Genomic DNA, 9,993 nt, shown 5'->3' on the forward strand with positions numbered 1-9,993 from the left:
ACCAACTTGTCCATTCAAGTAAGTGAGAATTATGTCAAAAAATGTGAACTTGGACTTGAAAGAAAAGCAATAGAAGTTTTGGGGTGGAAATAGGATTTTTGAAAAGTTAGGAGACCAAAATGAAATTTGAAAAAAAAAAGTGGACAATAGTTGCATATCCACGTGAGCTGGTTTCTCCAACAGTTTCTATAAATAAATAAATATATAAAAGAGAAGAAGAGGACAGCAGAATCGGGAGAGAGGAGAGGAGGAAAAAGAAAGGAAAAGAAAGAAAGAAAGGAAGAAGGAGAAGAAGAGAAGGGAAGAGGGAGTTGGTTGTCATACCTTACCCCTCTGTAAGGTATAACTGATCCCGTAGAATACCTAATGAACTACCGAGCTTCACCTATCGATAACTCATTAAGTACCCTACAAGGGATTTTAAAACAATTTTCTTACTTTTATAAGTGGTGAGCATTTTCTAATAGGTATCAAAACATTTAATTAGAGTTTGAAAACTAGTTAAAATTTTTATTTCATTTTATTTTTTTACAAATTTTATAAAAATTTCGGCAGAGTGTTGTCTGTATTTTGAGAAAATAGTTTTTCAAATATCTATAAAAAGCACTTTCAATGATTTATCTTAACAACTTCATCAATTCCACAACCATCCTAACCAATTTCAACATCATTTCGTAATTTTCAAAATTCAACAATCATCAAAATACTATTAATCAATTTCATTGAAATTAAAACAAAATGCTTTCATTCATATTTCATTAAAGATAAAACAATTTATATACATTATTACAAAAATTTACATTAGAAAAAATCCAAACCAAATTTTATTACAAGCTTAATACAACTCTATACAACTGCTCATTGGCTATTTTCTACATTTACATACATTACATACATCAAAATAATTTTTACAATCATGATATAAAAATATACCCGATAAACTTCAGAGTAGGTAGCTCCTCAATCCTCAGCAGCCCACTCTGCTGCTCCTCTAGTCTCTATATCTGTGACAGCAATAACAGCCATCACTGAGTACTAGGACTCAGTGGTGCACAACATACTAAAATAATCTTTATGTGGAATTTAAATCATATTTATTCAAAAATTAAACTGAACATGAGATATAAATTTAGAACATGATTCACAATATTTTAATCCAACAATTTCATTTCAAAAGTCTCAAAACAAATTTCATAAAAACTCATAGTTACATCATGCCATTCGAAACAAATATCCTCTCAATAGCCAGAGGCTAAGGAGAAGTCACATCACAAGGCCAGCTAGCTCAAATATATGGGAACCCATTCTTTTTCTTCTTCTACTAGCACACACCTCAACACTTCAGCCAGAAAAGGAATTAAAATTTGAGACTGATTTCCCTCACTAGTCATGCTAGTGAGGTATTCAAATATGTGGTCATGACACTATGGTTTCAAAACTATCTTAACAATTTACAAAATATTTATTTCCATTTCAAACACAACAATTAATCTTTCAACAATTTAAATCAGAAGCATAGTAAACATTTCAATTTATTCAAAACAATGTGCAGAAGAAAATTTATAGAAATTCCATGTTGTGCACAAACCTTAAGCGAGTCGCCTCTTGACCTTGACTCGATCCCTCGGGTTCTTTCCCGGTATTCTTTTCAACTGAAACATACAGTTTTACAGTGTTTCAGTATCACAACTTATCATAAATCCAAAAATAAATTCAAATTTACTTTTACCTAGCTTTAATATGCTAAACTTGACGTTCTTTAAAATTTGTGTTTCGGGGTTACTATTTACTGCACTATTCAAGTCAATTTGTTGACTTTCTAATCCTTAATAGGTATGGGAATTCTAATTTCACCCACATACATAGCTTGTTGGTTTTGGTTGTTTTCTCAAATTTTAAGTCCTTTAGGCAAAATTGCAAATTTTCAGTTTTAGTGTCCTATGTTGCACTGTTCCATTGGTCATGTTGCTATTAGAATTTAGCTAAGTTTTCTTCATAGAAATTGTTCCTTATTGTCTTAGCTTTATTCTCCTTTTTGAATCACTCCAATTGGAGTTTTTTTAGCTCAAGTTATAGCCATTTGAATCATGGCTGCCGGATTGCACTTACCCAGATTTTCTGGGCAAATTCTGGGTTCTGGCAGTTTTAGGTCACCAACTTTGGGTGACTAAATGACTTCGTTAAGGGCATAATTTGGGCATTGTGTTCTTCATGAAAGTTTTAGATCTATATCTCAACTTTCTACTGGTAAAATTTCAGGTCATTTAGACCTGCCTAGCCCAAGTTATGGCCAAATGAACAAACACTGTTCATTTGGTCATTTTTGTACAGGGCAGAATACCTAAGTCCGGATTTGGTCAATTTGTTCATTAGGTTTTAGTCACTTTTTGGGCATGATTCCTGAATGAAAAATGTGCCATTTTGTGTCTAGTTTCATTCCCAATTGGCCTCACACCAATTGGGCTTGTAAATTTTCAGTTTTGGTCCCTGAAAGGTACCTAGGTCATGATGCCTGCATACTGCCCACATCTAATCCGAATCTCCGCTCACTTCCAACACTTCCAACATACCCCAATTGGTCACAAATGACCATTTCTCACCTCAAACAAGGTCAAACACACCATTTGACCACTTCTCCAAATTTTTGTCTTCCAAACCCTAGGTGCCAAAACCCTAACTACACTAATTGTTACATTTAACTAATTCAAGGCATACTAACATCACTCCATCACTCAATTAAACTTCCTAACATAATTAATTCAATCAAAACACAAACATTTCCATCACAAACCCTAGCTAGCCGAAATTTATTCTTGTCCCCCAAGGATATTTTCATTTCATTTTAAGCATATTTATAAGTTCTTTATGGTATAAATACTTTAATTAAACTAAAAATTTGAAGTGAACTTACTAACCTTGAATGCAGAATTTTCTTCTTCCTTTCCTTCAAGTTTTCTTTTCTTTTTTTTTTCCCTTGCACCTTCCTTTCTAGTTGCTCTAACAAGTTTTATCTATAGTAGGTTACTTTTCTATGGTGGAATTTTGTTATTTTCAAGCTCACAAAAGAGCTCTAATGGAGGTTTATGGGTGAGGGAAAGAGTGAGAGAGAGAGGGACGGCAAATGAAAAAGACTCTCCTTTCTTTTTTTCTTTTCTTTTTCTTTTATGTATTTATCCTTATGGAAGACCACTAATTCTCCTTTTTTTTTAATTAGTGTTTATTGCATCATGCATGATGTCATGCATGTTGTCATCATCTTTCACTTTTCCTTTTTCTTTTCTTTTTTTTATTTATTTTTTCATTAGTTCTTTAATTTAATTTCCGATTCCGAAATTTTCTTTTCTCCAATTTTATTTGACAGTTAGGTTAGGAGTCAACTCTCGAGGTCAATTGATCAAATTGCCCCTCACCGTTCGACCCGATTTGAAAATAATTCAATATTTCTTCCGGATCCTTGACCTAATTATTTGACTGGCTTAACATTTCTTTTTTTTTATTTTCTCTTTTTCACTGTTTTCGCAATAATCCTAAGGATCACGGCGTCACATTTTACGGTTCGAAATTTGAGTTTAAATCGACTTCGCAGTCCTTCCCGAGAAGGTCACCCATTGCTGTGACTCTCGACTCATTTAACCTCTTATGTTCTGTTTTTCTTATTTATACTTAAGTAATTGAAAATTACTAATTATTTGTGTTCAAGGCTTATCTAGTTGTCTTAGATGTGGTTCTAATCCCCTTAATTATCTGGACCGACACCGGTCATTGGAATAGTGAAATATACCAGGCTATGTAAATAGAAGTGTTACAATTCTCCCCCCCTTAAAATAAATTTCATCTCGAAATTTTACCTGGTATCAGTCTCTAAACAGCTGTGGGTGTTGTCTCCTCATGTTCTCCTCTCGTTCCCAAGTAGCTTCTTGGCCCGAATGATGGTTCCACAGCACTTTCACTAACGGTATCTGTTTGTTCCGTAGCTGCTTCACCTCATAAGCTAGAATCTCTATGGGTTCTTCCTTATATGTGAGGTCTATATTCACTTCAATTTCTTCTACTGGTAGTACATGAGATGGGTCTAATCGATACCTCTTCAACATAGACACATGAAAAACATTATGTATCTTCTCTAACTCTGGAGGTAGCGCAAAACGATATGCCAAAGGACCCACTCTTTCTAGAACCTCATATGGCCCAATGAAATGAGGACTCAGTTTCCCCTTTCTGCCTAATCTCATAATCCTCTTTCAAGGGGAAACCTTGAGGAATACTTTCTCACCCACTGCATACTCAATATCTCTCCTCTTTAAATCAATGTAGGACTTTTGATGGTCTGATGCAGTCTTAAGTCGATCTCTGATCACCCTGATCTTTTCCTTGGTTTGCCGAATAATTTCAGGCCCAATCATCTTTCTTTCACCTACCTAATCCCAACATAGGGGAGTTCTGCATTTTTTGCCATACAAAACTTCATATGGGGGCATCCTAATGCTTGATTGGTAGCTGTTGTTATAAGCAAACTCAATCAAAGGCAAGTGTATGTCCCAACTGCCCTTAAACTCAATCAAAGGCAAGTGTATGTCCCAACTTCCCTCAAACTCAATCACACAAGCTCGTAGCATGTCCTTCAAGATCTGAATTACCCTCTCAGACTGGCCATCTGTTTGTGGGTGGAATGTCGTACTGCAGCTCAATCTAGTTCCTAGGGCACTCTGAAGACTACCCCAGAATCTAGAAGTGAACCTAGGATCTCTGTCTGATACAATGGATATTGGCACTCCATGCAGTCTTACTATCTCATCAATGTAAAACTTGGCCAATCTTTCTAAACTGTAGTCCATCCGGACTGGCAGAAAATGAGCAGACTTAGTCAGTCTGTCAATGATGACCCATACTGCATCATGACTCTTCTGTGTCCTCGGAAGTCCCATGACAAAATCCATTATTATTCTCTCCTATTTCCATTCTGGTACTGGTAGTGGATGTAACAAACCAACGGGTACTTAATGCTCTGCCTTCATTTTCTGATAAGTTAGGCATTTGGAAATAAATTCTGCCATATCTCTTTTCATACCCATCCACCAGTAATGCTCCTTTAGCCCTCTATACATTTTTGTGCCACCAGGGTAAATGGCAAAAAGAGACTCATGTGCTTCCTTCAAAATGATCTTCCTCAAATCAACATCATTAGGAACACACATTCTGCCCTAGTGTAGTAATAGACCGTTATCTCTTATTGAGAATTCTGGTTTCTTGCCCTGCCGGACTTCTTCCAACAACTTCTGATACTTCTGATCATTATGAGCAGCCATTCTTATCTGATCAATCAACACTTGCTGTACATGCCATGCAATTGCTGTCTGCCCCTCATCATTAATCTCTAAGCTGGCATGTAATGATCTCAACTCATGTACCATAGACAAAGGAGTAACCTGTAGACTCGCCATAGTCTTGCGACTTAAAGCGTCAGCCACTACATTAGCTTTTCCTGGTTGATAGTCTATCAAACAATCATAGTCTTTTATCAACTCTAACCATCTCTTCTGTCTCAAATTCAACTCCTTTTGAGTTCCCAAATAATTCAAACTCTTATGATCTATATAGATGTAACACTTTTCCCCATACAAATAGTGTCTCCAGATCTTAAGAGCAATCACAATAGCTATAAGCTCCAAGTCATGTGTTAGATAATTCCTCTCATGTGGTGCATAGGCAATGACATTCCGTTCTTGCATCAGTACACAGCCTAACCCATTGTGAGAAGTATCACTGTAAATTGTGTATTCTTTACCCAGAGTAGGTGAAGTCAAGACTGGAGCCTCAGTCAAACATCTTTTTAATTCATCAAAACTCTACTGGCATTTATCCGTCCACTGAAATTTCACATCTTTTCGAAGTAATTTGGTTAATGGAGATGCCAACATGGAGAACCCCTTCACAATCTGACGGTAGTATCCAGCTAAACCCAGAAAACTGTAAATCTCAGTGAAATTTCTGGGTGGTCTCCAATTAAGAACAACTTTTATCTTACTTGGATCTACCTTAATGCCCTCTGTTGATACTATGTGCCACAAGAAGGATATTTTCTTTAACCAAAATTCACACTTCGATAATTTGGCGTATAGCTGTTTTTCTCTCAAAGTCTGCAGTATAATCTACTGATGTCTATCATGCTCTTCTGCACTCCTCGAATAAACCAATATATCATCAATGAATACCACAACAAACTGATCGAGGTATGGTATGAAGATAGTGTTCATTAGATCCATAAAAGCAGTCGGAGTATTAATTAACCCGAATGGCATGACTAAGAACTCATAATGGCCATAGCGGATTCTGAAGGCAGTTTTATTATTCAATCTCATTTCACAAATCAGCAAAAGCAACTCATTACACAGTTTAAATTAAATCAAATATTGAAACCTCTCATTAAGGTAACAAAATTAATATTTACATTCATGGGATCATTAAAAATTTAGTAGTGCAAAACTTTATAAATACATAAAATTTTAAGATAACCTTATAATAATTTGTATTTAATTATAATCCAAAAATATATTACAAAAGAGTTGATACAACTGCTCAAAGGAAATTTCATACATGTAATTACAGAATTACATCAGAATCTAAAGCACAAGGGTATACCTATGATATACCCGAAGTTAGTCTCACTATGTCTTTTTAGAAATCTTGCTCTGCTGCTTTAGTATTCCTTTCACCTGCGATAGCATACAAAGCTATCGCTGAGTGGTGAACTCAGTGGTGCACAAACTAATAATTTAAAACTTAATACAAGTTATATTTGACAATTCATAACAAATAAAAATTTAAAATTTCTAAATTCTTCAAAATCCATGACATTCATAAATCAATATTTTCATTCATACAAATTATTCATTTGAATAACGTTTTGATCAAATAGTAACTATTTGTCTATATTTCTTTTAAATCTCGAAACAATACAAAAATATTTTGAATTATTGACAAATTATTTATTTCAACCACAATTTATCAAACTATACATAATTTAAAGGGCGTTGCCAACAATTCACACAGTTGAACCCATGACCCAAAATTCAAATAGATACCGTGTTGTACACCACGACATTTCAAACACTCCTAATAACCGAGGCTAAAGGGGAGGAACAAAGACTAGCTAGTATATATGAGTACTCATTCAAACTCTTCCCCGACATGTCAACTATGGTTTCAAATCATATTTAAAACAATTTCTATTTAGAAAGTATTTACAAACTATTAACATATTGAATCATCATAAATTCATGCTCAAGGTTGGCAACACATCAAACTTAAAATTTATAATCCTCAAAACCATGCAATAAATCCTTAAATGCATAAGAAAATTTACATTTAATTTATATAATTTCATTCAACAAATTAAAATCCTCAACACAGCAAAATTGTAAATCATAAAATAAAATTGTTTAAATCAATTTAAAAGTGAAAAGTAACAAAATAGTTAGTTGTGCACAAACCTCTCATCTAGACTTGTCTTGGTTCCATTCCTCCTACTTCCTTGGAGGGCTCATTTCCCACTAAAACACATAACTAGAGTATTTCAATATCTATTTAATTAATTTCTAATAAATAAATTCAATAACTAAATTTTATACACTTAATTTATCCCACAAAATTGAGTCATTTGTACTTAGTATAATTGTGGCTACTATTCATTTGACCATTTAGTCAAAATATTGACTTTTTCATACTAATTAGATATGCTAATTCTAATTACACCCACATACCACATTTTGAGTCATATTTTTGTTGGCATTGATTGCCAAATTCAATTCAAAGCCTATTAGGGTTAAATCTCAAAATTTCAATTTTGGGTTACTTGTTTATACTGTTCCATTAGTCTATCTACAGTAGAAATTTTGCCAACTTTCCTTCATCAAAGTTGTTCCTTACTGTCTTAGCTTTAATTCCTTTTTTGAATCACTCCAGTTGAAGTTTTGTAGCACAAGATATGGTCATTTTCCTAAGGCTGTCCGGATTAGTCTAACCCAGATTTTCTGGGCACCAACTTGCTTCTGGTAGTTTTAGGCCACCAAATTTGGGTAGCTAACTGACTTGGTTAAGGGCATAATTTGGACTTGTGTTCTTCATGAAAGTTGTAGGGCTATGTCTTAGCTCTCTACTGGTAAAATTTCAGGTCATTTGGATCTACCTAGCCCAAGTTATGACCAAATAAACAAACACTTGTTCATTTGATCATTTTTGTACAGGGCAGTGTGCCCAATTCCGGGTTTGGCTAATTTGTTCACTATGTTATGGTCACTTTCTGGGCATGATTCCTAAATGAAAAATGTGTCATTTTGTGTCTAGTTTCATTCCCAATTGGCCTCACACCAATTGGGTTGGTAAATTTTCAGTTTTGGTCCCTGAAAGGGACCTTGGTTATGCTGCCTATAGAATGACCATAAGCAATCCGAATTTAAACCTAATTCTAACACTTCCTACACACCACAATTGCTCATACATGACCATTTTTCAACTCAAACTAGGTCAAACATAACATTTGGCTAATTCTCACATTTTTCCTCCTAAAACCCTAGGTACCAAAACCCTAATTTTCATGCTTAGCTCAATTCATGCAATTTAAACATACAAATCACCTATGCAACATTAATTTACCAAGATTTCATGTTTAACCTAACTAAACACCATCAAACTCTAGGGTACCATGGTTGCTGAAATTTCTATTTGGTCCCCCATAATAGTTTTCTTTCAATTTTTAAGTTAAGATCTATGTTATTTACACTAAAAACATAACTATTAAACAATAAATTTTCAATTTAAACAACTAACCTTAACTTTGATGTTCAACTCCTCAATTTCTTCCTTTTCTTCTTTTCTTTCCTTCCTCTAAAGCTTTCTCAAGTTGATATAACAAGTTTTTATAGATTATTTTGGGGTCAAAGTGGGTTTAAGTGGTTGAAAGAAAGCTTGAACTCAAGCTTTAATGGTGGTTTTTCAATGGAGAGGAAGATGTGGGGCGGCACACATTTGGGAAGAAGAGCAAAATGAGTTTTTTTTTTCTTTTAATTTTTTATTTTTATGTGTATTTTCACTTAATTGACTTGGTCAATTATGGTAGGAAAATTAAAATTGTATTTTGACATCATAATGATGTCATAAAGGTGATGTAAGGTGATGTAATAAACTTTTTCCTTTTTCTTTTTCTTTTGCATTTATTTTTTTTCATTAGTTCTTTAATTTAATTCTCAATCTCAAAATTTTCTTTTCTCTAATTTTTTTGGACAGTTAGGTCAGGAGTCAGCTCTAGGGGTGAATTGACCAAATTGGCCCTCGCTGGTTCAATCCGGTTTGTAAGTTATTCGATATTTCTTCCGGATCTCTGACCTAATTATTTGACCCGCTTAACAATTCTTTTCTGTGATTTTCTCTTTTTCACTATGTTCGCAATAGTCCTAAGGACCGCAGTGTCACATTTTCCGGAGTCATTTCCCAAGAAGGTCACCCATCGTTGTGACTCCCGGCTCATTTAACCTTTTATGTTCTGTTTTTCTTATTTTTACTTTTCTATCTGGTAATCACTATTTATTTTCGATCAGGGCTTGTCTAGGTGTCTTAAGCATAATTCTAATCCTCTTAATTGTCCAAACCGATATCGGTCATCGGAACAGTAACATATACCAGGCTATGCAAATAGGGGTGTTATAGTCATCCCCACTACAAGTTACATGCAGGTATTTATAGGGAACAGGTGCCCAAAATGAAGGGTCAGGATCTTGGCAGGGAGAGACAGAGAGCTCATATTCAAAAGGACATAATTTGATGTCTGAGAATTAAAGAGAATCAAAATGGAGGGTCAAGATTCCGTTCAGAATATCCGTCCTTTCCCTTCTTAATCCAACGATCCAGAGTCTTGCCTTACAAAATGGATCCAAAGGCTGAGAATAAAAGCCGTTGAATCTGTCATTTGCTTTTGATCCGAGGGCTCCGAATCCATCC

General features: G+C 34.6%; 1 long non-coding RNA gene across 1 annotated transcript; it reads right to left on the reverse strand.

The window, feature by feature from the left end:
* Positions 1 to 747: 747 nt before the first annotated feature.
* LOC131170600 (uncharacterized) lies at positions 748 to 6,839 on the reverse strand. Its single transcript, XR_009141394.1, has 3 exons — positions 6,640 to 6,839; positions 1,589 to 1,652; positions 748 to 1,004 (listed from the first exon to the last, which is right to left on the reverse strand). It is a non-coding gene; the product is annotated as an uncharacterized LOC131170600 (long non-coding RNA).
* Positions 6,840 to 9,993: the final 3,154 nt, after the last annotated feature.

Source organism: Hevea brasiliensis, chromosome 11 (assembly GCF_030052815.1).
Source record: "Hevea brasiliensis isolate MT/VB/25A 57/8 chromosome 11, ASM3005281v1, whole genome shotgun sequence".
NCBI lineage: Eukaryota > Viridiplantae > Streptophyta > Magnoliopsida > Malpighiales > Euphorbiaceae > Hevea > Hevea brasiliensis.